General features: G+C 34.9%; 1 long non-coding RNA gene and 2 pseudogenes across 1 annotated transcript in view; 1 reads left to right on the top strand and 2 right to left on the bottom strand.

The window, feature by feature from the left end:
* Positions 1 to 443: 443 nt before the first annotated feature.
* Positions 444 to 1,486, bottom strand: LOC121017725 (14-3-3 protein zeta/delta-like; annotated as a pseudogene).
* Positions 1,487 to 16,589: 15,103 nt separating this feature from the next.
* On the bottom strand, positions 16,590 to 17,059 carry LOC121018533 (nuclear nucleic acid-binding protein C1D-like; annotated as a pseudogene).
* A 4,512-nt stretch (positions 17,060 to 21,571) lies between these two features.
* LOC121018529 (uncharacterized) overlaps positions 21,572 to 25,050 on the top strand; it is a 102,768-nt gene continuing 99,289 nt past the window's right edge. The window contains exon 1 of the long non-coding RNA XR_005785217.1: positions 21,572 to 21,623. This is a non-coding gene — a long non-coding RNA (uncharacterized LOC121018529). The remainder of the gene's footprint in view (positions 21,624 to 25,050) is intronic.

Genomic DNA, 25,050 nt, shown 5'->3' with positions numbered 1-25,050 from the left:
AAACACAGAATCCAAAGCAGGCTCCAGTCTGAGCTGTCAGCACAGAGTCCGGCGTGAGGCTCAAACTCACGAACCGTGAGATCATGACCTGAGCTGAAGTCAGACCCTCAACTGACTGAGCCACCTAGGCACCCCATGGAGCCAATTATTCCTTTTATTCCCCACCAGGATAAACCAGTATGTAGGCAGTTTTCTCCGCTGAGACATGGTAGCAGTTTTAACACTGGCCTTTGTGAGACCACAATGTACCAAGTATTATGTCAAATGTTTATAACTAGTATAAAAATTCCACATCCCCATATTTGCCAACTCAAGATGAAAACAGATAACTCTCTAAATGTTAACTGGTTCTACTCCCCTGATGGTAAACATAAAAACCACATGAGAAAAATGGAAATTTAAAAAGAAGTAACATAAACCTGTCATAAATTGTAAACAAAAAATTATTTGTGGGACAGCATGGGTGACAAATGGTCCACTGTGTAAATTTTAGAATGAGGCAGGCAAAAGTCAGAAGGCTGGTGAGTTTCCCTTCCTCCTCCTGCTTCAGCTTCATCTCCTTGGGTATCTGATGTCCACAATGTCAAGTTGTCTCTCAGTAATTACATTATTAGCTTTCCATCTTTTTATGACTCGTCACTTAATGTATCAAGTTCAGCAATGGCTTCATCAAAAGCTGTATTTGCAAGAGAGCAGGATTTCTCTGGGGAGTTCAGAATCTCCAAATAGAAGACAGAGAAGTCAAGGGCCTGACCCAATCTGATAGGATGCTCTGGTTGCATTTCCTTTTTCCTGATTTCAAAAGCTTCTTGGTATGCTTGTTGTGACTGATCCACAATCCCTTTCTATCACCAGCAGCAACCCCAGGCAAGTAATGCTAGGAGTCTCCTTCCATTAAAAAAAAAAAAATTAATGTTTATTTATTTTTGAGAGACTGAGAAAGACAGAGCATGAGCAGGAGAGGGGCAGAGAGAGGGAGGCATAGAATCTGAAGCAGGCTCCAGGTTCTGAGCTGTCAGCACAGAGCCTGATGCAGGGCTCGAACCCAGGAACCATGAAATCATGACCTGAGCTGAAGTCTGACGAACACTTAATTGACTGAGCCACCAGGCGACCCTCCTTTCATTTTCAAATAGAAGTCTTTGCTTTCTACTTGTGAAGCACTGGGGATCAAACACTTTTCCAAAAGAGACAGTAGATCATTGCAGATATCTCTTCGCTGGGTCTCCGTTTTCTCTCTGTATTCTCCATCCATCTGTTGTTGTTTCTCAGCATTTTACGTCTTTTGCTCGATACTTGAGACGATCCTCTGTGAAGACCTATGGGCTCCTACAACATTTTTATAAGCAACTGAGATCTGACTCCTCTCCTCAATGGATAATTCAGCTCCTTACTCAGTTACAGATCTCATGAAGGCTGTCATGTAATCATATTGTTTAGCTTGCTCGGTCAGTTTGGTCCCCTGCCCCAGCTCATTTTTATCCATGACCACATGTTTTGTGTTCAGAGTGGGTGGCAGTGGATGGATGAGGGCTCAGCACTCTCTGGGCAGCACTGTAAGTAAGGCTGAGGCTCTCAGGAGTTTATCTTTAAAAAAAATAGATTTTATTTTTTAGAGCAGTTTTAGGTTCACAGCAAAATTAAGCAGAACGTACAAAGTTTTCATGTGCTCTCATCCCCACACATTCACAGCTTCCCCAACACTCAATGTACCACACCAGAGTGGTGTGTTTGCTATAACTGGTGAATCTACATGGACACATCATTGTCACCCAAAGTCCATAGTTCTCACTAGAGCTCAGTCTTGAGTTGTACATTTTCAGGTTTTAACAAATGTACAATGACATGTATCTACCACTGTAGTATATCTCAGAACTGTTTCACTGTCCTAAAAATCCCCTGTGCTCTGCCTATTATACCCTCTGCCCCTCATCCTTTGGCAAACACTGATCTTGGAGTCTCCATATTTTTGCCTTTTCTAGGTCATATAATTGGAATCATACAGTATGTATCAGAATGGCTTTATGCACTTAGTAGTATACATTTAAGATTCTTCCATGCCTTTTCATGGCTTAATAGCTCATTCCTTTCTAGTGTTGAATAATATTCCATTGTATGGATATGCCAGTTCATTTATCCATTCACTTACTGAAGGCCATTTTGGTTCCTTTCAAATTTTGACAATTATGAATAAAACTTCTATAAATAGCTGTATGCAGGCTTTTGTGTGTATGTAAGTTTTCAACCTATTTGGGTAAATACCAAGAAGCACATTGCTGGGATGTATGGTAAGAGAGCATATTTAATTTTGTAAGAAACTACCAAGTTGTCTTGCAAAGTGGCTGTTCCATTTTGCATTCCTACCAGCAATGAATGCAAATTCCTGTTGCTCCACATCCTCACCAGCATTTGGTGTTATCAGTGTTTGGGATTTTGGCCATTTTAATAGGTGTGTAGTGATACCTCATTGCCTCGATGATGTGTATGATGTGGCATATCTTTTTTAAAGTTTATTTATTTATTTTGAGACAGAGAGAGAATGAGCTGGGGAGGGGCAGAAAGAGAGGGAGGGAGAATTCCAAGCAGGCTCTGTGCTGTCAGCATGGAGCCTGATGCAGGGCTTGAACCCACAAACCATGAGATCATAATCTAAGCCAAGTTGGCCAACTGAGCCACCAAGGCGACCAGAGTATCTTTTCATATGCTTACTTGGTATCTATTTTTGTTCTTTGGTATGGGTTCTGTTAAGCTCTTTGACCCATTTTAAAATAGTTTTTCTTTTCTTATTGTTGAGTTTTAAGTTTTTTGTATATTTTTATATCAGTTAATTATCAGACATATCATTTACAAGTGTTTTTTCCCATATTGTGGTTTGTCTTTTCATGTTCCTAACAGTGTCTCTCATAGAGAAGTTTTTAATTTTAATGAAATCTAGCTGATTAATTATTTCTCTCCCTGCCTTTGGGGCTGTATGTAAAAAGTCATCAGCACACCCAAGGTCATCTAGATTTTCTTCTGTATTATCTTCTAGGAGTTTATATTTTTGCATTTTGCATGTAGATCTATCTTCCATTTTTAGTTAATTTTTGTGACAGGTGTAAAGTCTGTGTCTAAGTTCATTTTTTTGCATGTGGTTGTCCAGTGGTTCAGCACCACTTGTTAAAAAGGCAGTTTTGGGGTGCTTCGGTGGCTCAGTCGGTTGAGTGTCTGACTTCAGCTCAGGTCATGATCTCATGGTTTGTGGGTTCAAGCCCCACATTGGGCTCTGTGCTGAAAGCTCAGAGCCTGGGGCCTGCTTTCGATTCTGTGTCTCCTTCTCTCTCTGCCCCTCCACTTACACTGTGTGTCTCTCTCAAAAATAAATAAACATTAAAAAAATTAAAAATAAAAATAAAAAGACAATTTTTGCTGCATTTTGTTGCCTTAGGTCCTTTGTCAAAGATCAGTTGACAGTATTTGTGATGGTCTATTTCTTAGCTCTCTGTTCTGTCCCACTGGTTTGTCTATTTTTCATCAATATCATACTGTGCTGATTACTATAGCTTTGAGTAAGTTTTGAAATATGACAGTGTCAGTCCTCTGACTTTGTTTTTCTCCTTCAATATTATGTTGGTTATTTGGTGTCATAAATCAGATATCCATAAAATAATTTGCTGGGATTTTTATTGGAATTGCGTTTAATCTCTCAAGTTAGAAGGAATTCACATTGTGACAACATTGAGTCTTCCTATCCATGAATATGGAATATCTATCCAAATTTTAGTTCTTTGATTTCTTTCATCACAGCTTTGTAGTCTTCCTTATATATATCTTGGATGCATTTTGTTAGATTTATACCTAAGTATTTCATTTTGGGGACTGCTAATGGTATTGTGTTTTTAATTTTAAATTCCAATTGCTCATTGCTCAGATATAGGAGAGTGAATGATTTTGGTATGTTAACTCTGTATCTTGCCACCTTGTTATAATCACTTATTAGTTCCAGGAGGTTTTTTGTTGATTCTTTGGGATTTTCCATGTCATCTGTGAACAAACACAGTTTTATTTCTTTCTTCTTAATCTGTATACCTTTTTTTCCCCCTTTTCTTCTCTCATTACATTAGTTTGGACTTCCAGTATTTCTAGTACTGTTAAAAAGCAGTGGTGAGAGGGGACATCCTTGCCTTGGTCTTGGTCTTAGTGGGAAAGCTTCTAATTTTTCACTATTAGGCATGATGTTAGAAGCAGGATTTTTTATTTTATTTTATTTTGTTTGTTTGTTGTAGATTTTATTTATCAAGTTGAGGAAGTTCCCTCTATTCCTAGTTTGAATGGAATTTTATTAAATCCTTTTTTTTTTTTTTTTTTTTTTGCATCTACAGGCATGTGAGATATGAGCATGTGATTTTTTTTTCTTTAGCCTGTTAAGGTAATGGATTACATGAATTTTTGAATGCTGAACCAACCTTACCTGCCTGGAATAACTCCCACTTGGTCATGGTATAATAATTCTTTTTATACATTATTAGAGGATTTTGCATCTTTCTGCGTGGGAGATATTAGTCTGTAGTTTTAATTTTCTTATAATATTTTTTGTCTGATTTGGGTATTAGGGTAATGGCATCATAGGGCTTTTTCACATTGTTTTAGTTGAAAAGTGTTGTTTTCTTCCTGTGCCTGGAAGTATTCCATTTCAGCTTCTGCAGAAAGAGGATACATGGTGGAGGTGGGGTTAACTTGGGCTTTGGAGTAGCAAAAGGGAAGAAGGCAGTAGATGATAGTGGCCAAGAATGCAGGCTGAAGATTCAAATGAGACCTGATGCAAGTCTTGGCTATACAATTTACCAGCTAGCTGACCATGAGTAAATTATTGAAACACTCTAAGCCTCAGACTCCTCATTTGTGAAATGAACATAGTAATATACCTGTCTCATAAAGTTGTCAAGAGGATTATTGAGATAAAATGGGTAAAACACATAGAATTAATACCCAGCCTTCAGTAAGCATTTGATAAATGTTAGATATTAATTTTAAAAAAATGCAAGGGACAATGGTAAACTTCTTTAGATGGATAAACATTGAGATAATGACCAGAATAGCAAGGGTTTAAACCAGAATGTGCCATGAAAATACTTAAGCAAAAGGAGTATATGAAGTCCTTTAGTAACTGATAAGATTTTACAAGGGTATAGGAAATAAGTTAGAAATTAATTTTCACTTGTCTCCTACATAGATGCAGCTGCACCTCTAGATCTCAGCCTTCAGGAAGCCTATCTTGACTCTCCATCTTATACCACAACAATTGGGTATTTCTCTTAAGTGCTCCTATAATAATCTGTATTTCCCATATCCTCGCATTTACCATATTATATTGAAACTTATCAAAATACACTGCTAGGCTCTTGACTCCTCAAGGCTGGGATTCATGAATGTCTTATTTACAGTGCCAGTGTTTGGAGCTCAGTAAATCCCCTTCAACTAACTGAGTCAGTAAATGAAAATATAGTATAGAAGTAGCAGGTGGAAGACTTTGAATAGACACTACAACTTATGGCACATATTTATATAAGTTATATCAGGTTTGAACAATATAGATAGAGCAAGAGGTTACTCTGCTAATATTCTCAAAATCCATAGTGTTTAGGGTTGGGGCTAGAATGGTGGGGATGGAGGCAGCAGTAGATATTTTGTTTACACTCTAGTAAAATTTTGAAAATAGTCCCTAAATTTGAGGAGATAGAGTCATGGCTTCTCTTGGGCAAACCTATTTGTAATTAAATGGAATTTTCTTTGTCATGGTTTTACTTCGTTATGGAAGTACTTTGTTATGTTCGCTCTTTTAAAACAAAGAGTGAGGGGCGCCTGGGTGGCGCAGTCGGTTAAGCGTCCGACTTCAGCCAGGTCACCATCTCGCGGTCCGTGAGTTCGAGCCCCGCGTCAGGCTCTGGGCTGATGGCTCGGAGCCTGGAGCCTGTTTCTGATTCTGTGTCTCCCTCTCTCTCTGCCCCTCCCCCGTTCATGCTCTGTCTCTCTCTGTCCCAAAAATAAATAAACGTTGAAAAAAAAAAAAAACAAAGAGTGAATATATGACAATTTTTCAAAAGATATACAATGCCTAGTTCTGTATGGATTAGTGATTTCCAGCCTTGCTATTACAAAGACAAATGTATAGCTAGTGCGGGAGAGTTGTAACTTTGAAAAATTGTTTAGAACCACCACATTCTGTTTTTCTCTTGCCTGTTCATGGTCTTATTTTATGTTTGAGTGAGTTAAACTATCTGATTATGTTTTAGACACTCATGAGTGAAATATGTGCCAAGCTGTGGACTGTTCTGACTTGTGAACATAATTTCTTCCTTCCTGAATCTCTCTGCCTTCTAGGTCTTTTCTTTTTTTCTCTGCTTGTTCCAACAATGTTTCCTTCTCTTTATAAAATGCTGCATCCTACTATCTCTTCCACCTAAATTTAACTCAGGTTAGTTTTATACAAAGAAATAAAATGATTACTCATTTAAAAAATCCATTTTTTTCTCTTTTCCCTGTGTTAATGCCTAATCCATTTCCATCACATTTAGCTAAGGTGTTAGGAGGTTGTTTACTTAGCCTGTGTCATTCCTTTTAAACTATAAACCTCAAGTGGATAGTTATTTTTTAGTCTATTTAGTCTATGAATGGCCCAACCTTTTTTTTCTTTTTTTAATTTGTTATTGATCAGCATTTCTTTATGTGATATATAATTAATACCACTTCAATTCTATTCTACATTTATTCTCTAAATAAATGTTTAAATTATAACCACAGCTTCCAATTCAGTACTGAGAAAGCCAGAGTTTTGCATATGTGTGTGAGGAGATAATGCCCATATATAAGGCAATGATATACAGTATATCTGTTGCTCATTTAAAACTTTGGCATTGCCTACGTTACCTACATGTCCTGTGTATCTGTATAAGATCACATTAGGCATGTGTGTAATATTTACCATCAATACTGCCAAAGTTCTGAATTGAATTCTTTCCAGAAATGTTAAGGTTTGAGTTTATTGTTTCAAGTTAATGAGTATGCCTTTAACTGAAGGCAAAGACAAGGGTTGAAAACAGATTATATGGCTTTAAACCACACAACAATTTCCCTTGTGAAATTTTTTGCTGTTTGAGTTTAGTTTGTGTAAAATAATTAAAACACTCTGTAGGAATTATAAGCTTCTAAAGTGTTTTATCCCCACAGAGCATTTTAGATCATGTGTGGCAGTCCGGAACTTAGAACGTGGTTGACTTAATTTATTGTAAGCATTAGAAATCAAAATTAGCATTAAAAATCAACCCCTTGTGACTTTCCCCCTCTGAGTTGAGCTTACATAAAACAACCGAATATACTATAGGATTCATCAGCTTTTGGTGAACTTTTAATTTGGTTGTATAATGCTATAAAATGGTTATAAAAGATTTGGAATCAAGCTTGAATCACTTCTACTTAGCTCTGAAAGTCATTAAAACATAGAGACCCATAAACTTTTATTGATAAACATTTTGATTACAACTTTATTTTAGAGGACAATTCTTAATTTCCATGTTTGTGTACTTGTTGGCTTCCAAGATTTCTCAGCCATCTTTTATTCAGTTATTCAGGACTGAACATAGATTTTAAAGTTGTTTTTTGTTTTGTTTTGTTTTTTAGTTGTATGTTGAGAAATGGATGTTTCTGTTTTTTCAATATAAACTTAATATATAAGAAACTTGTGTACTATGTGAACATTTACATATGCTTTGTATATATATAGAATAGTTTATTTATTTAAAACTAAAGTTTGCATAGGACAGTGGAAGCTGAAAAGGCCTGTTTTCTAATAACTTCAGTTTGCTCAAGAGAGCATTGCTTCAAAAGCAAAACAAAACAAATAAACAACTGACTTTGTTTCATAGTGTCTTAAAATATAACAAATTCTCCATACTTAATGGATTATATTGTTAGTTAATGAATCATATAATATCAGTGGCATATAATTTTTTCCAAATAAAATTTGTGTACACATATAACTGTTTTTATACATTACCTTTTTTCTCAGAAAAATAAAGAAAAAGAACCAACTTTTCTAAAATAAATACCAAAAAAGTAGATGGGGGGGAGAGATTGTAACTATGAAGTCAATGATATCTAATGCAGATAAAAGTGTCTTTACTTAATACTGATCACTTTTGAGAAACAATTGTATATTTTAAGGTGACAACTCTGTAATTATTTTTGGAATACTATGTTTGCTTTATGAAATCCACAACCATTTCTATTTTCCTCTTTGTACGGCAATTTGGCGAACTGTAATTTACTGCAATTTGTGTGGACAAGGATTGTATATTATATTTTGCTATTAATATTCCCAAATACAAATTTATATCAACAAATCCAGAGGTGGCATATGACCAAATTCAATGACTTATGCTTAAGAAAACAATAGTTAATTACAGTTTTAAAAGGTAGTATATTTTCCAGCCATTCAAAAATACAAAACAGCCTTCCAGCAGTAATCTGGGGTTTGTACCAAATGAAAGCCTCTTGCTGAAATGTCTGTGGGACCTCTTTGAAGCTTGGTGCTCATTAGGATGTGCATGCAGAACAATTTACTGTTCAGAGGTCTGGCTAGGACAGTACAAAACCAAAGCAGTCACAAATAGCCTAGTCCTTTGCATCTCCCAATATTCTGCTAGTAGATTGCTAATAGATTGGAGGGTAAATGTTCATTATGGGAGATACATATATTTTAACTTGTGAACCTGAGTATTATATGGAAGTATATGACTATATGGAAGTTAAGTGGGAACACTAGACACCTCTTTTTGATGTTTGTTCAAAGGATGCAGAAAGATCCTCTCAGTTCCCAAATTAACTCTTGTATCAGTTACCTGTATCACCTGATATTATTATAAAAATTCACCTATAAGTTAAGACATTACATCCAGGAATAAAACTCCCTTAAAGAGTTTTTGATACACATGTCAATAATTTAGTATTCCCCCCCAGTACTTTATAATTTACAAAGCTCTTCATTTTCCTATTAGCAATGAGGAACTGAGGCTCAGAGAAATTACGTAACCTGCTCAGGGTCATATAACTAATGGTATATGGAAGCCTCTGATTCCAAATCTAATCCTTTTATCATTACATTACAGCAAGAATAGAAAAGACTACTGGCTCACTAATTCGTACATAGGATAGTTTAGCAGGTTTGTGGGTCAGCGTTGGGAGAGGGCTGGAAAGATGCTTTAGATCCAAGTGAAGAGGGAGGCAGTGAAGCATACTGAGCCTCTCCACCAATCAGGTGTTTCCTACAGTTACAATATTTTCATCATCATCATTAACAAGCACTCTTTTAGGGCTGGAAGATCTGGAAATCAGATTCCCTGTGTTAGACTCTGTTTCTTACCAGCTTTGTGCCTGTGGGCAATTTCCTCATCTGTTAAATAGTCATAATAATAGTAGCTACCTCATATGTTGTTGTAAGAATTACATAAATAAATACATATAAAGATCTTAGAACAGAATAAGCTTTCAATGAATTTATCTGTTATTAAAATTCATAGAAAATTATAATCAAGGCATGCCACAAAAAGTATGGATATAATTGAAATGAGTACCCCCAAATTTTGAAATTTTAATTTATAGTAATTGTTAGTATTTTTCTTAATAAGGACATTTTTTGTTTTATAGTTAATAGCACTTTGATGAGACCCTTTTTTTTTCTGGACTGGGACACATGATATAGTTCAGTAATTTTTATTCCATAAAGATGTTTCCTAACAAAGTATCAGTTGCTTCTTTCATCTTCTTTCTCATCCTTGAGGACATAAGAATCAAGTCTTTCACCTAAAACATACAGTAGCCCAAGAGAAATATTTATGTAATAAGCAGCTGGAAAAATCAGGTACTACGAGATGTAAGAAATAAAGCATGGGAAGCCTGGGGTGAAATTGAGAGGACAGAGTTAGGAAAGGGGACTTTCGCCTAAACAGAAGGTTCTGGAAATTCAGAGAAGAAAAGCTACCATATTCTTTTATTTGTTCAAGTCAATTGGTTTCTTTCTCATCAATATTATATGAAGATGATAGAAGCTTTTTAGGATCAGCTAAAGGAAAATAATGCAGTTGCTTGGTGCTTGCTTATCTGAATTTTTATTCTGTTTCCCTTCAGAGTTGACTCTGTTTCTTGAATACTTTATGCTCTCTTTTGCTTTTTGAAGGGTGGAACTTTGCATATACTGTACCCATCTTACAAAAATCTCCCCAACAAACTCATCCTCTGTTAGGTTAACTTCTCCTCTTTTCCAAAGTCTCTGTTTAAATGTCACATCCTTGAGATACTTTACCTTATCCCTGGATCAGTCAGGCTCCACTAGATGCTCTCAGAGCACCTTTAGAGCTTCCACATTGTCAAATTTTATTGTACTTCTCTAATGTTTGTCTTCACTAGATTGTAAGTTCCATGACAGCACAGCTCTTATCTCTGGGTTCTGGAAAATGTATTGTATCTTGATTTGGATGGTGGTTTACCTACATTAAAATAAAAAAAACCCACAAAACCCTAAGATTAGTGCACTTTATTCTGTGCAGATTATGCCTCAATAAATGAGAACAAAAAAATTAGCCACTTATCTGGAATTTAATCGCACAATACCAAACCTTGAGGATAAGTTGAACATTTTGAATTATTAGAAAAGTTCTTCACTTAATTTAAATATGTATTCCTATAATTTTCATCTGTTGGCCATATATCTATTCTCTGAGCCAACTTTAAATAATTCTATTTCTCTTTTTACAGGATGCTTTTTAAAATATTTGATGAAAGCTTACATGTTCCAGGATAATCTCAACCATTCCTCTCATGACAGTTTTAATTTTTTCATCATCTCGGTCTTTCCCCAGCAGATGTTCTCTAGTTGTTTTTTTTTTTTTTTAATTTTTAATGTATATTTATTTTCGAGAGAGACAGAGACAAGAATGCGAGTGGGTTAGAGGCAGAGAGGGAGAGAGGGAGACACAGAATCCGAAGCAGGCTCCAGGCTCCGAGCCGTCAGCACAGAGCCCAATGCGGGGCTCCAACTCGCGAGCTGTGAGATCATGACCTGAGCTGAAGTCGGATGCTCAACCGACTGAGCCGCCCAGGCACCCCAAGATGTTCTCTAGTTTATTCATGTCTTTCAAAATATGGTACCTGGAACTGAACACAGCATTCCTAGTATTATCTGACCAATGCAGAGTACAATTTGCCATCACTTCCCTTGAAATGTATATTTTGCTACTATTAAACAGACTAAAACATTTGTATTTCTGTTTAGTATTATCTTTTCTCATATTAAGACTTTTTTCAACTCCATAAAAATTGCCATTGAACTAGATCCCATCCATCCATATTTGCATAAGTCATCTTTTAAAACTAATTCAGTACATTAAATTCTGCTGGCTTTAGGCAATAATGAGTTCCAACTTGTTCCACCCAAAATTGCATTCTTTATTTCAGAGGTTTACTATAAAGATTAAATATGATAATGCCTATAAAATATTTTTATAAAATGCATAGTATATGCAAATTTAAAAAATATTGAGATGATTTTGAAACCTAAGACTTTCATTATTCTGTGTTGTTTAAGAATCTTAAATATAAAAAACACAGGGACAGAGTCCTGTAGCATAACTTCCTTTTGAGTTAATATCCATCAAAACTTTTCATCTTACTTATTTAATCATTATTAAATAGGAAAATAGCCAAATGCCATATTAAAAATCAAGAAATATTAAGGAACATATATAAATAAGATAGAGGTTGAATAGTTTGTATTTTTTGCATCAACTCCTAACATATAGCTAACTCCTTAAGCAGTAATCCTATACAGTCTTACTTACAGCTTTATAATACATTTTCATATTTGGTAGATCTTGGCTATGATTGGCCCTATAAATTTCCATACACTATTGAATATGCTATTCTAGTCCTGCATTTGTATAGACACCGACAGTCTGTTTAGGTTTTGACTAGAATTGCTTCAAGTCTATAGATCGTTTGGGAGAGAACTGACACCTTTAAAATAATGATTTTTCTAGTCCATGACCACAGTATGTCTTTCCATTTATTTGGAGTCTTTTTATTGTCTTTCATTAAATTTTATAATTTTTCTATAAAGATCTTGCACATCTTCCTATGTACATCATATTTTTGTACTTCACTGTTTTTTTAATAAATACCATTTTCTTTGTTGCCAGTATAAAACCTAACTGATTTCTGTTTATAGATTTTTTTAATCTACTAATCTTATAAATGATAATTAATTCCAACAATTTTTTAGATTTTTAAAAATTATCTTACAACATCATGCCAATCCCTTTAACATACACTTTTCTTTGTCCTTCTAGTCTAATCCCTCCCCCTGCCTCCACCCCTTCCCCAGGCTACCACTCTCCTGAGTCTTGTTTTTAATAATTTATTTAATGTTTTAAAATATTATCATATATATGTATTCCTTTAAAAGAATAGTATAATTTTAATTTCTTTTAACTTTGTAAGAGATATTATATTGTATATAATATTCTGGAATTTATGACCATATTACATTACTTCATTCTTATTGCTGCATAAAGAAAACATAGAATACCTTCTTGATCTTGGTGTAGGCAATGATTTTTAGCAAGACTATATAAAATTAGTATCTTTTTTTCATCAAAGAAACTTTTAATATAGTAAAAATAACATATTACAGAAAGCAAGGACCTGAACAGATATTTGTATGCCAATGTTCATGGCAGCATTATTCAAAATAGCTAGAATGTGGAAAACAACCCAAATAGCTATCAATGGGTGAATGGATAAATAAAATGTGGTCTATACATATGATAGAATATTACTGTACAATATGGATGAGTCTTGAAAACATGGTAAGTGATATAAGCCAAATACAAAAGGAAAAATATTATATGATTCACTCATATGAGGTGAACTTATAAACAAACTCATAATGAAAGAAAGGAGAATAGTGGTTAGGAGAGGCAGAGGGGTGGAGGGAATGGGGAGTTATTGTTTAATGAGTACAGAATTTCAGTCTGAGATAATGAAAAAGTTCTGGAGATGACTGGTGGTGATGCTGGCACAACAGAGTGAATGTGTGGAATGCTACTGAATTGCACACTTAAAAATGGTTGTAATGGGGGTGCCTGGGTGGCTCAGACAGTTAAATGTCTGACTCTTGATCTTGGCTCAGGTCATGATCTCACAGTTTGTGAGTTCGAGCCCTGTGTCTGGCTCTTCACTGACAGCACGGAACCTGCTTGGGATTCTGCCTTTCTTTCTCTACCCTTACACCGCTCACTCTCTGTCTCTATGTCTCTCTCAAAATAAATACATAAACCTTTTTTTTACAAAAATGGTTTTATGTATATTTTATTACAATAAAGAAAATAACACGTTACAAACTAGGAGATAGTATTTATAGCAACTATACCTCAAGAATAGAAAAGAACTAAGGGTGCCTGGATGGCTCAGTCAGTTAAGTGTTCCATTCTTGATCTTAACTCGGGTCATTATCTCAGCTCAGGTCATGATCTCATGTTTCAGGAGATTAAGCCCCAAGTCAGGCTCTGTGTTGACAGCATGAAAACTGCTTGGGATTCTCTCCTCTTCCCCCGGCTCTGCCCCCCCTTCTCTCTCTCTGTCTCTCTCTGTCAAAATAAATAAATAAACTAAAAAATATTTTTAAAGAATATAAAAGAACTATAAGGAAATAAACTACTCAATAGAAAAATGAGCAAAAACCATGGACAGGAAAAACCGTGGCTGATAAACACATGTTTATCATGTTATCATGGGTGATAAACAGATGTTAAACCCCAGCTGTGAAGGGAAAATGCAATTCAAAGCCACAGTGAGATGCCATTTCCCAATCACATTTCACATTCACTTGAATGGCAGATACTAAGTCCAGTAAGTGTTGAAGAGGATGTGGAATATCTTTTTTACTTACTGCTGGAATATAAATCAGAATAACAACTTCATTTGTTCACAAACCCAACATTTCAACAATTCTATTCTTAAATATTTACCCAAAAGAAACTCAAGCTTTCACTGCAGTGATGTTTATAGTAAAGTCTGTAGCTACATTAGAACAGTAAAAGCTTGGAAAATCCCAAATGTTTCCTAAAAGAGAGTAGGTAACTATATTTTTGGTATATTCAAACTGTGTTATTTTATGGCAAAGTAAATGAATTATAGTGGCCCTAAAATACAGATGAACCTTTAAAACTTCTTAGGATACATACTTTGTTCATCAATTTTCAATTCTTCATCTTATGTAATATATGTATTTAATTAGCGACATCTCACACATTTTGGCTTCCTATACTTTTGTTACTGCTCAATTTGAAATATTTTCTTATGTTTATAATTCTTTTAATAATACATTATTTAGATGTATCTTAATTTCCAAACTTAGTTGTTTTTTCTACTTCTTAAATTTATTTTTAGCTTATCTTCAAATAAAAGTCTGTAGTTGGGGCGCCTAGGTGGCTCGGTCGGTTAAGCGTCCGACTTCAGCTCAGGTCACTATCTCGTGGTCAGCGGGTTCCAGCCCCGCGTCGGCTCTGGGCCGATGGCTTGGAGCCTGGAGCCTGCTTCCGATTCTGTGTCTCCCTCTCTCTCTGCCCCTCCCCCGTTCATGCTGTGTCTCTCTCTGTCTCAAAAATAAATAAACGTTAAAAAAAATAAATAAAATCTGTAATTTCATTCCTTTAAAATGAGTTGAGATAATTTCTGCAAATGTTTGAAAAGAATGTATATTTTACACTTCTTTTGTGCAGTATCCAATGTACACCCCTTAGGTCAATTACTAACTATTTTCGTTGAAGTCTGTATCTTTACTAATTTTTGGTCTGCTTATTCTTTCAATAATTGAAAAAAAATCATTTTGTTGTCTCCCACTGTGATTGTGAAGTTCTTTCTTTTGTTCTGTTACTTTTTTCCCCATATTTATTTTGAGGCTATATTCAATATATAAGAAGTGAGAATTGTTGCATAGCTTTCTGTATAATTTGGGAAAGTTTTTGACTTAAAGCTTGTTTAACTGATAGCAATACAGCTCTACTAGCTTTCTATTCATGAATGTCTCCATGGCATACTTTGAGTCACACTTTTACTGCTAATATTTCTGTACCTCCAATATTTTAGAGAGATCTTTTGTAAACACCTTTGCCTCTCTCATTTCTTTTATTCTCATTTCTTGCTGTCTTTTGGATTAAATTTTTAAAAATTCAATCCATGTTTCCTTTGGCTAGTTTAGAAACTATACACAATATTTCTAGTCTTTTAGTGGTTACCATGGAAGTTATTACATGAATTCTTAACTTATCAGTGTTTAAAGTTAGTACTTTTATTATTCTCCTGGAGAGCTCAAGGACCTTAGGACACTTTAATATCTCACTCTTAGGGTGCCTGAGTGGCTCAGTTGGTTGAGCCTCTGACTTTGGTTCAGGTCATGATCTCACAGTTCATGAGCTCGAGCCCCACGTCTGTGCAGACAACTCGGAGCCTGGAGCCTATTTGGAATTCTGTGTCTCCCTCTATCTCTGTCCCTCTCCCACTTGTACTCTGTCTGCTCTCACAAAGATAAATAAACATTAAAAAACATTTAATGTTTTTTAACATTTAACTTTAATATTTAACTCTCAACTTATTTATTGTTGTAATTTATTACCATTGTGAATTTTCAGTTTTAAAAATGTCCACATGCTATTGTAGTTATTGTTTTATATAGTCAAAATTACCTTCTATTTACCTTCATATTTACTACTTTATTTTTCATTATTTTCTGTATATCTGATCTTTTGTCTTTTTTATTTTTTATTTTGTATTTTTTTTAATTTTTTTTTTAACGTTTATTTATTTTTGAGACAGAGAGAGACAGAGCATGAATGGGGGAGGGTCAGAGAGAAAGAGGGAGACACAGAATCCGAAACAGGCTCCAGGCTCTGAGCAGTCAGCACAGAAACCGACGCGGGGCTGGAACTCATGACTGTGAGATCATGACCTGAGCTGAAGTCGGACGCTTAACCGACTGAGCCACCCAGGCGCCCCTTTATTTTTTATTTTTAAGTAGTCCCCATGCCCAACACAGGGCTTGAACTCACACCCCTGAGATCAAGAGTCTCATGCTCTACTGATTAAGCCAGCCAGGCACCCCACATCTTTCGTTCTCTGTCTGAAGAGTGTCTTTTTAAATGACCATCTCCTTCACAAGGATTTTTTTTAAGGTTATTTATTTTTTTTAGAGAGAGAGAGAGAGAGCACATGTGCATGCCAGCAGGGGAGGGGCAGAGAAAGAGAGACAGATTCCCAAGGACAGGCCTGACATGGGGCTCGATCTCACCAATGGTGAGATCATGACCTGAGCCAAAATCAAGAGTCCAATGCCTAACTGACTGAGCCACCCATGTGCCCCTGAAGAAGTGTCTTTTAGAAAATTTGTCTTTTCTGTCTGGAATCTTCTAAGAAATCACAAATTTCATAATATGTGTGTATTTACTTTCTTATTTTTACTTTTATAAATGCACTACTTTGGGGGAATGCATTTTTTTTTTTTTTTAGTTTTTATTTTTTCCTTTATTGGCAACTTTGGATGCATTTTTAGGTTTTGGTTCCCAAAGGATATTTTTCACAAATCTTGAAGCTGCACCTCTACCCAGCTTGCCAGCCTTTTTCTTGTGTGTTGTTTCCTTAATTCTATTCATGTGTACTCTGATTCTTTCCAATTCCTGCTTTACTGGATATTCCTTAAGATTAACTTGCTGAGTTGCCAAATAAACCCAAAACAATGAATTTAATGTGTAAGCAGAAACTAAATCCACTTTTGCTTATTCAAGAGGGTCCAACTTTAGCAACAAGTCATTTCTAGAAACAGACATTATGGTCTTCAGCATCTCATCCACAGCACCAATGGAATTCTCAATTGTTGATAAATACTCCTGATAAATACTCCTGAATTTCTACTGAGTAGTCTTTGTTAATTTCCTCACCTGCCATTATGACCAGCTTGCTGGCCTTCTATTCCTGTCTCTGGAGAGTGCAGTTTTTAATCTGAAGAATTTGTTTTATATTATGGAAAATTCTTAGCTATTGCTATTTTTGATATTTCCTCTTATCTAATTTTTGCATTTTACTTGTACTAAAATGCTAAAAATGAGCATCCATAAATACACTACCCTGCTTAAGAACCACAAACACTACCATGCTATAGAGTCAAACTTTGTTCTTCCCTGCTCTTGTCCCTTTCCTACTTATTTTTTAGTTTTGCGTGACTTTTCAGGTATAAAGGTGATGTCATACTAAGTCTTCTTTAACTCACTAGTCTTAAAATCTAAAATTAGATTTCTAAAGTGAATCTATGTTGTTGAGGATATAGTTCATTTATTTCACTGTTATATACTATTCCACTGTAGGAATATATCATTCCATTCTCCTGCTGGGTTGTTTTGTGGGCTTTTTTTTTCCTATTGTAATCAATCCTGCTATGGATATTTTTATGTAAATTTTCTGGCACATAAATGCAAGGGGTTCTCCAGGGTATGCATTTAGGAGTGAAATTGCCCATGTTGAACTTGAGAAAATTCCAAATCATTTTTCACAGTGATTGAGTCAATACACTATAGCTAGTAATGTGGAAAAGTTCCTGTTGTTTCCTATCTGTGCCTATATGCTATTATCAGACTTCTCGTTTGTTTGTTTGTTTTTGTTTTTGCTTTTATTTGTTTTGTTTTGCCAATCTAGTAGGTATAAAATGGCATTATATTGTTGTTTTAATTTGGTTTCCAAGATTACTAATGTGATTAAACTTTTTATCACATACTAATTTGCCATTTATGTTTCCTCTCTTATGAGATGCATGTTTATGTATTTTGACCATTTATCTGTTGAGTTTTGTGTCTTTTATTGTTGAAAGATTCTATTTTAAATATATACTAATCCTTAATCCTTTGCTGATCATAGCTGTTAAGTATATCTTCTCCCTTGTATTGCTGCTTGTACTTTTTTCTTTATTTTTTAGGTGGAAGCGATGGAACTAGATACTTTATTTTCCTCACCAGTTATAGCATGACAACAACTTCCTAACATGTGTTATAGTTAATTCTCAACTTTTTCTTAAAGAAAGGTTGCTTTACCCCTTCACCCGCCATCATTTTGAAGGTCAGTTTTGTTTCCTTTCCTCTCCAAATGAAATTTTCCACAGAGCTCAAGCAGATCTTTCTTCTGACATCCTTTTCAAGTCTGTTAATAACATATAGTAGAGGTAGGGACAGGAAACAGTGTAAGTAGGGGCCACTACTCCTGAGGGCAGAACCAAAGAGTCACCCACTATTTTCAAGATTGACCTAAACTTCTTTGTCTTGGCTTTAGCAACATTGGCTTTAATATCTGGGGCCAGTATTTTACAACTTTTTGAGATTTATGATCTGTTTCACTTTGTCCATAGTTTTGCCTTATCATATGGACACCAAAATGTATGCATTCTTTTGGTTTACAGGTGTTTCTCTTCTGCCAACTCAGGAGTGCCTTGGCAGAGGCATACCTCATACTATGCCACCAATGGCATTCTATTTTAGATCTTCAGAACCTTCTGATTTCAGTTGCTCATGAAGCCTGAAATCTCCAGGAGCATCTAGTTGGACTTACTCTGAGCTAACTATTGCATAGTGTGTATTTGACCTGAGGTTTACCTCTTGAGGCTGTTACCCGGGAGAGTGCTGATGAGGACCTTGGGCTTCACTGTTCACTCCTTTAAGGATTGAGACTCCCCATCAGTAAATAGCCTGTAGCAATTGATTAGGAGGATGGTGTCCAGAAGGGGTGAGCAATCAGAAGTAGCATGTGCCAGGGAGCAGGAAGGTCACATGTGGCTCTGCAGACAGAGGGGGAACTAGATATCACTACTAAGGAATATGTGAACAAGTTTATTTGATTTCTTTGGATAAATTTAACTTTAAAAAACCTGTTTGGAGGTATAATTGACATAAAGAAACTAATCCATACTTAAAGTATACAATTTGATACACTTTGACTTATGTATTCCTGTGAAAAATTACCACAACTAAGATAATTCATTACCCCCAAATGTTTCCTCCTATAACTTTGCAATTCTCCCTCCTATCCTTTCCTGCACCTCCTTCCACTTCCAGGCAGACAGAGATCTATTCTCTGGCATTATGTATTAGTTTACATTTTGTAGAATTTTATGTAAATGGAATAAAAAGTACCTTACTCTGCCTTAGGGGGTGGAATTCTAGGTTCTTTCACTCAGCATAATTATTTGAGATTCATCCATATTGTACATATTGATAACTTTTCTTTTTATTACTGAGTAGTATTCTACATCAGTATAACAGTTTGTGTATTTATTTGCATATTTATGCATTTGTATTGTTTCCAGAGTTTACCACTTACAAATAAAGCTGCTATTAACATTCAAATACAGGTCTTTCTGTGGACATATGCTTTCATTAGTCTTGGGCAGATACTTAATAATGGAATGACTGAATCACATGGTAGATGTGTTTAACTTTAGAAGACTGATAAACTGTCAAAGTGATTCCACCATTTTACATTCCCATCAGCAGTGTATGAGAGTTCCAGTTGTTTCCATATTCTTGCCAACACTTAGTATGATTGAATTTTTTATTTTATCTTTTGTAACAGGTGTATAATGGCATCTCAATTTGGTTTTAACTTGTAATAACAAATAATAACTGCTAATAATAATAACTGATGATGCTGAGCACTTTTTCACGTCTTGTTTTTGCAATCCAGATATCTTCTTTGGTAAAGTGTCTATTCAAATCTTTGCCCATTTAAAAAATTGAATTGTGTTATTTCCTTAGTTTATTGTATTTATTTACTGATGTATAGTTGACACACAATGTTACATTAGTTTCAGGTGTACAACATAGTGATTCAACAGCTCCCTATGTTGGACTGTGTTCACCACAATTGTAGCTACCGTCTGTCACTGTATAACGTGGTTACAATAGCATTGATTATATTCTCTATGTTGTGCCTTTCATCCCTGTGACTTATTCATTCACTTCATAACTGGAAGCCTGTACCTCCCATTCCCCTTCACCCATTTTTTCCATCTCTTATGCCCCTCCTCTCTGGAAACCACCAGTTTGTTTTCTGTATTTATGGATCTATTTCTGCTTTTTTTTTTTTTGTTCATTTGTTTTGTTTTCTTAGATTCCACATATAACTGAAATCATATGGTAACTGTCTTTCTCTGTCTGACTTATTTCACTTAGCATAATACCCTCTTGGTCCAGCCATGTTGTCATAAATGGCAAGATCTCATTCTTACACAACTGAGTAATGTTCTATTATATATATATATATATACACATATATATACATATTTTTATAATATATAATATATTTATATATTATAATTATGTATTTATATATATATTTAATTAATTAATATATGTCATATCATAGACTTTTAAGTTGCTTCCATATCTTGGCTAATGTAAATAATACACCCCCAGTATACGTTGTTTTCTCATAATTGAATCTTGAGAGTTATTTATAAATATGTTATAGATACAAGTCCTTTATCAAGTGGATGATTTGCAAATATTTTCTCCCAGTCTATGGCTTGTCTTTATTCTCTTTCATAAAGTAGAAGTTTTTAACTTTGAGAAAGCCCAATTTATTATTTTGTTCTTTTAATGCATCAATATTTTGGTGTTGTATCTACAACATGAATTTTAATGTCAAATTTTCCAATGTTCCTTTTATGGCTAAGACTTTTTGTGTTTGGTTTAAGATATAATTCCAAGTCTGATGTCATAAATATGTCACCTTATATTTTTGTTAAAAGTTTTAAAGCTTTTAATTTTTTATTGATATGGAATTGTTTTTTATATATGTTGCAGGTAAGGAACCCATTTCATTTTTTTCTAAATGAATACTCACTTGACCAAGAGTAATTTATTAAATAATCCATCCTGTCCTTATTGCATCAATTAGATAAACTCAGTTATGCTGTAGTAACAAATAATCCAAAAATGCCTATGACATAACATAGTAATAGTCTATTTCTCAGCTCATGCTATATGTGTGAGACAAGTCAACTTGGACCCTAATCATCATAGTCACTCCCTGTTGCCAATGTTGATGGAAGCTCTGTTCTGATATATGCTTCTAGAATTACTTTGAAAGATGAAGAGAAACACAAATTAGTGACTGGCTTTTGAAGCTTTTTCAAGGAAGTAACATACTTGTTCTCACATTTTTTTGACCAATGTAAGTCACAAATTCACACCTACCATCAAAGAGAAGGAGAAACTGCAATCCTTTCAGGTACCTAGAAGGAAAAAACAAGGAAATATAATAATAATATAATATTAATAAATAAATAAATAGTATTAATAACTATATTAATGATGTATCTACAAAGGTACCTATGTAATATATCTATTTTCATATGTGTGTGGATTTGCTTCTGAGCTTTTTATTGATCATTTTTTCTATTCTTTTCTAACTTGAATTGTACTGCAATTCTTAATTACTATCGCTTTGTAGGTTTTGGCATCTGCTAAGACAACAAGTCTCTCCAGAACAGACTAAAGGTAAGAAATAAGGACATAAATAAAACTTAACAAAGATGAAAGGGTTAAAGTTCTAGGGAATACAGCATGAGTTAGGAGTCATGAGTTTCTTGTGGTGACTAAGCTAACCAGGGATAAAGGGCATAATGAGAAGGCATCAAAGCATATAGGGTAGGAGATGTTCTAAAGTGATTTTTATTCAGGAGTATAACTTCCTTGAGAATAGAATCTGTGCCTGATTTATCTTTTTACCACTGATTGTTACCCTCCCCCAGTCAACAAAGGACTTGACACTTTATAGGTGCTCAATAAATAAATATTTATTGAGTGAATTTTTGAATGAATAGTTCGTGTTATATAAACTCATAGTAACAAAGAACACCTTGCTCATGGATATTCACTCCTCTTCTACTTTTTGTCACTATCTCAGAGAAAACGAGAATGTATATTCGTGCAACCATTGTGGAAAACAGTATGGAAGTTCCTAAAAAATTAAAAATAGAACTGCCATATAACCCAATAATTCCAATGCTGGGTATATTTACACAAAGAATATAAACACATTAATTTAAAAAGATATGCATCCCTATGTTTATTGGAGTATTATTTACAAAAGCCAAGATATGAAAACAACTTAAGTATCCATTGATAGATGAATGGATGAGGAAGATATGTAATGGAATATTACTCAGCCATAAAAAAGAATTAAATCTTGCCATTTATGGCAACATGGGTGAACCTAGAGGGTATTCTGCTAAGTGAAATAAGTCAGACAGAGAAAGACAAATACCTTATTATTTCACTTATATGTGGAATCTAAGAAACAAAACAAAACAAACAGAAACAGAAATACAAAGAAAAAACTGGTGGTTGCCATGGGGGGTTGAATGAAATAGGTGAAGAGGATTAAGAGGCACAAACTTCCAGTTATAGTATAAAAAAATCTGCAAAGTAACATGGACTTTAGAATTTGGCCCTTTGACCAGCAGTCCAACAATGCTACACCCCCTTAGGTAGCCAAATAATCCTTGGGGGACCTGCTAGACAATCCTGTAGTATGACATTGAAAGAATATGTGGTCTCCTTTTTGCTTTATTTTAAGCTTTGGAAAAATTCCGTAATAATAGTGTAACCATAATGGTATATACTGCAAAAATATGTAAGAAGATGTCTTGAGAAAAGAATATTTTCTCTTGTGCAACAGTGTTATGCTCAATTGATACCAAGGTTTACACTCTTCAGGCAGAGATAGGCTTTTTCTCCTTAATCCTTGGCAGATCAGAGTTATGGGGAAGGTTTTGTGAAAGATATGAGGCTGTATCTGACTCATAAAGTAGAGATTGAAATAAAGAATGTGACATTAGAATAAAATAAAATAATGTGGGTCGCTATTAGCTAAAATGTGGGGTTTTGTTTAATTTTGTCTTAGCTGTCTCTTAAGACAACAGATCAGATTTTAATAAAGAAAAGAACAAAAAGAGAAGAGGGCTGTGAGAGTCAAAGAACAAAAGAGAATTTAAAAAAATGTAATTAAAATCACATCTGCCTGAAGGGGCTCAGGAGATAACATTCATTCATTCATTCATTCATTCATTCATTCAAGGCCATATTCCCATTCTGGCAGAGTGTCTCAGGCCTGGAGATGCTACAGAGGACATTTCAATTAGTTATCATGCACCATGCTGTCCACCACTCACACTCACATTGCTATATAGTTTTAATAGAGATGCTTGAATTTGTTCTGAACTAAGAAATGTAATCTTAGTTACATTTGTGAACAAAGGCAGGAGTCAAACATCCCTCAGGAGTTTAAGCTTGGTGGATAGAACTTGCTGGTAATATTGTGGGAAAGGCACTAAATTTGGTGTATGAAGAACTGTATGCAAAGCTGACTCAGTTAGCAGTGATGGAATTGGGCAAGGCATGTAAGTTTTCAGGGTCTTATTCTCCTCATCTGCAAAATGGAGCAGTAATACCTATATCATGGAGTTGCAGTAAGAATTAGATTAAAGAAGGTATCTTAGTCTGTTGGGGTTGCTATATTAAAATGGCACAGACTAAGTGGCATATTAACAACAAGAATTTACTTCTCATAGTTCCGAAGGCCAAAGTCCAAGACCAGACTGCCATCATGGTCAGGTGAGAGCCCTCTTCCAGGCACAGACTTCTCATTGTATCCTGTATTCAGAGAAGGGGCTAGGGAACTCTTTGGCCCTCTTTTATTATAAGAGCACTCAATCCCATTCATATACTTAGAGCCTCCTATAGGCCCCACCTCCTAATACCATCACTTTGAGATTAGATTTCTAACATACTAATTTTGAGAGAAAGCATACATTTGGACCATAGCAGAAGGTATATGAAAGTACTTTGTTAATAATTAATGTAAAGGAAAATCTGGTTTTCTTGATCTTGCCCTTTGCTGGCCAGGAAGTTTCCAGTAACCTGATGAATTGGCTTTTTCTTTGACCTATTTTCCAGAGCACAGTGATTGAAGCGTAAAATAACCTGCCATTTTCAAGCACAAGTCCTCTAGCTATGCTCTATATGGCCTTTTATTTTAACTATCATTAAGAAGTTCCAAAAAAAAAAAAAAAAAGTTCCAAGCATTCTTCAGGAAGAAGCTGGAACAGATTTCTGCCTGTACCTATAACTGTTTTATTTTATTTTATTTTACTTTTTAAGGATAGGCCCAACACATCTGGACTATGGTGGGATGTTTAGAGACATCATTTTTTGAAAGTCTTGACAGGAGGATTTGGAGCACATGTTGCATGCCCTGTCACTTTTTACTTCCATCTGGTAAACAGAAGCCTAGTTGGGACTCACAAGGGAGAATGATTTATGCATTTTAGTGGAGACCCCATTTATAACATTCATAAAGCAAGATAAAGTCAGTGGGTTATTTTATTTATTTAAATACTTCTACTCTGCCTCATTCCACAAAAGATTTGAGGGAGTTGGGTAGGAGAGTTGATTGAGAGCTAGTATATTACTTAACAAGCTGTCAAAATTATAGTGAAATTAGCTCTAAGTGTTGATTTAGTTGTATTCTTTGTAGAATTTATATAAAACAATATATGTTACAGTGGCTATGTCTATACAGAGAAAATTACATGAAAAATATGTGTGCAATTCAAGATGCTAAGGACAATTCTTTCGGTTTCAATAGCATTGACAGCATTGACATATAAATATATGCATATGTGTATGTATATATATAAAATATCATATATATATATGATTTTTCTTGAATTACCGAATTTCATGGTTTCCTAGTTACTGTGCTCAGTATTAGTGGTTCATTGACAGAAAACTTGAAGAAACACTTTATCAGGCAATTTTTTCAGGGATACTCCATCAGCACGAAACTGAATTATGAGGTCTGTCAGTCAGTAAATGCTTGACCAGAACTTCTGATTTCTTTACTGTCATGTATTTCTTAGGC

The sequence above is a fragment of the Herpailurus yagouaroundi genome, unplaced genomic scaffold, assembly GCF_014898765.1.
Source record: "Herpailurus yagouaroundi ecotype Mexico unplaced genomic scaffold, PumYag 77, whole genome shotgun sequence".
Taxonomy (NCBI): Eukaryota; Metazoa; Chordata; class Mammalia; order Carnivora; family Felidae; genus Herpailurus; species Herpailurus yagouaroundi.
This window is presented reverse-complemented; position numbering and strand designations above follow the sequence as displayed.